The sequence below is a fragment of the Notamacropus eugenii genome, chromosome 3 (genome assembly GCF_028372415.1).
Source record: "Notamacropus eugenii isolate mMacEug1 chromosome 3, mMacEug1.pri_v2, whole genome shotgun sequence".
Classification (NCBI taxonomy): Eukaryota; Metazoa; Chordata; class Mammalia; order Diprotodontia; family Macropodidae; genus Notamacropus; species Notamacropus eugenii.
Window position 1 is genome coordinate 163924094 of NC_092874.1, and position 2883 is coordinate 163926976.

The window sequence follows — 2883 nt, forward strand, 5'->3', positions numbered from 1 at the left end:
GTGGCTCCTTGATATTTGAATTGTTTTTTTCTGGCTTCTGGCAGTATTTTCTCCTTGACTTGATAATTCTGGGATTTGATAGCCATATTCCTTGGGATTTCCATTTTGAGATCCCTTTCAGGAGGTGATCAGTGTATTCTTTCACTGAAAGAATCTAGTTCTGATCTTTCCATTGTTCAGTCAGGCAGAGATGGAGATGCTTCTGGAAGAACCATCACAATGGCCACCCAAGGAGAATCCCAAGTTGGAGGTGGAGGTACTGAGAAAACCACATTTGTAAAATGTCACTTGACTGGTGAATTTGAGAAGAAGTATTTAGCCACCCTTGGTGTTGAGGTCCATCCTCTTGTGTTTCATATTAACAGAGGTCCTATTAAATTCAAGGTATGGGATAAGACTGATCAAAAGAAATTTGGTGGTCTGAGAGATGGTTATTACATCCAAACTCAGTGTGCCATCATAATGTTTGATGCAACATCAAGAGTTACTTACAAGAATGTACCTAACTGGCATAGAGATCTGGTACAAGTATGTGAAAGTATCCCTATAGCGCTGTGTAGCAACAAAATGGATATTAAGGACAGAAAAGTTAAGTCAAAATCAATTGTCTTCCATAGGAAGAAGAATCTCCAGTACTATGACATCTCAGTCCTAAGTAACTACAACTTTGAGAAGCCCTTCCTTTGGCTTGCTAGAAAACTTATTGGAGACCCTAATGTGAAATCTGTTGCAATGCCTGCTCTTATACATCCAGAGGTTGTCATGGATCCAGCACTGGCTTCACAATATGAGCAGGACTTACAGATTGCTCAGACAGCTGCACTCCCTGATGAAGATGATGACCTGTAAGGGAATGAAGCTAGAGCCCAGAATCAGAGGTCTAGTTTTATAGGCGATTGTCCTGTGATATCAGTGGTGTAGTGTGTTTGTCACTTTATTATATAGCTAAACAGAACATGTGCCTAATCTTTGGGATGCTGAAGGAAATGAATGGGCTTCAGAGTGAATGTTTAAAAAATATATAATTCAGTTTGAAAAATGTATAATTCATATTTTGGTCCTGCTTATTTAGCTGTTTTGGACAGCAATTACATCCCCTTGAGTTTCAAATATAAGACTATTGCAGTTCCATCACAATATTCAGTGCTGTTTCTTGTTTGCTACTATCATTCCCATTCCTTTTACGTTTAGATCATAATAAAGTTGTACTTCAAATATCTAAGCAAGTGGGTTCTTATCCCTTGTTTACAATAAGCATTTTAAAACTTGTTTTGTAAGGTCTGTGGTAGATGTGTACTTTGTTACTGTTTAAATGGTCTTCACGTTTTTATGACTGGTTGTTTTAAAAATGTATTTCAAACACATCAATAAGATACATATGTGTCATACATTTCATGAAGTAAAGCTAGGGGCTGGACAGGTTAAAAACTTTGAGCTACTGTTAGATGACTGGTCACAACTTGGTAATACGGTTAAAAGGTGTGAGCTTATATAATTTAGACAGGTAAGCTACTAGCTAAGTAGTTTACCTTACTTGAGGTGGCTTGGGGAAGAAGGGGTAAAGCTGAAAAAAAAATCATAAGAGTATTGTACATTGTTCCTGTGTGTGAGCTGTCAATAGAATAGAACTTTAATTTATGTGGATTGAGTGCCAATTGAATGCAATTTTTAAAATACTATGTTGCTTAACATATATGGGAATGGTAACCATGCTTTAAAAGGATGGCTTGAGATGATTATGGAAAAAAGCTAGATTCTGTTAGTTTCAACCTTGATAAGCTTTTTACATCCGCTGTAGGCAAAATATTCTTGTTGGGAAGGAAGCATATCAAGACAAAAGTCATTAATCAGGTGATGCTGTGATGACCATCACCAGAATAATGAGAAAATGGACCATTTTCAGTGATGTCAATCTAAATTGAAGCCTTAGAATGAGTTTTGCATTTTGGGTTCTATATTAGAAGTGAAGCATTTAATTAATCTAGTTCTATGTTATCAGGGCAGTTTCCCTTGATAATTTCTTGAAAGATGCTGTCCAGGTTCTTTTCCCCCCTGGATCTATTTGTTAGGTCAGTTTTTTTTTTTTTTCCAGTGAGGGATTTTACATTTTTTTGCATTTTTTTCATTCTTTTGCTTTTGCTTGACTGATTCTTTATGTCTTGTAGAGTCATTAGCTTCTACTTTCCCAATTCTATTTTTAAGGGATTATCTTCTTCAGTTAGCTTTTGTATCTGCTTTTCCATTTGTCCAATTCTATTTTTAGGAGTTGTTTTCTTCAGTCAATTTTGGGATTTTTTTCCCAAGCTGATGACTTTTTTCCCCACAATTCTCCTGTATAACTCTCACTACATTTCCCAATTTTTCTTATTTGATTTTTAAAATCCTTTTTGATGTCTTCCAAGAGGACATTTTGTACCTGTGACCAATTCACTTGTGACCTTTGAGACTTTATGTGTAGGGATTTTGAAGTAATTGTCCTCTTCTGAGTTTGTGTTTTGATTTTCCCTGTCACTACAGTAACTTTCTATGGTCAGGGCTCTTTTTTTTTCTCATTTTTTTTTAAAGTTGAACTCTCCTCCTAGGGAACAGGGGACACTGTTCCAATGTTTTTGTGCTGAGTGCCAAGGGCCTGGCCTCTGGCTTTCTGTGCCAGGGCCTCAGGTCCTTGAGGCTTATCTACTTAGCTGAGGTGGCCTGGCATAGTCATGCTTATCGTGCCAGGTTTCTGGGGCTGCTCCTGCAATGGGGCTAGAGGACTCACAGCTGACCTGTTGTGCAACTAGCCTGTTGAATCAGGATCAAAGGACCTCATCTGTTGATCTGTGCTGTGGTTAAAAGCCTTCCTCTTTCTTGCCCAGATACCACCTGTGCTGGGTTGTTCTC

At 37.8% G+C, this 2883-nt stretch overlaps 1 pseudogene; it reads left to right on the plus strand.

Moving 5' to 3' along the window:
- The first annotated feature begins 434 nt into the window (after positions 1–434).
- LOC140531291 (GTP-binding nuclear protein Ran pseudogene) lies at positions 435–1026 on the plus strand (annotated as a pseudogene).
- The last annotated feature ends 1857 nt before the right edge of the window (positions 1027–2883 follow it).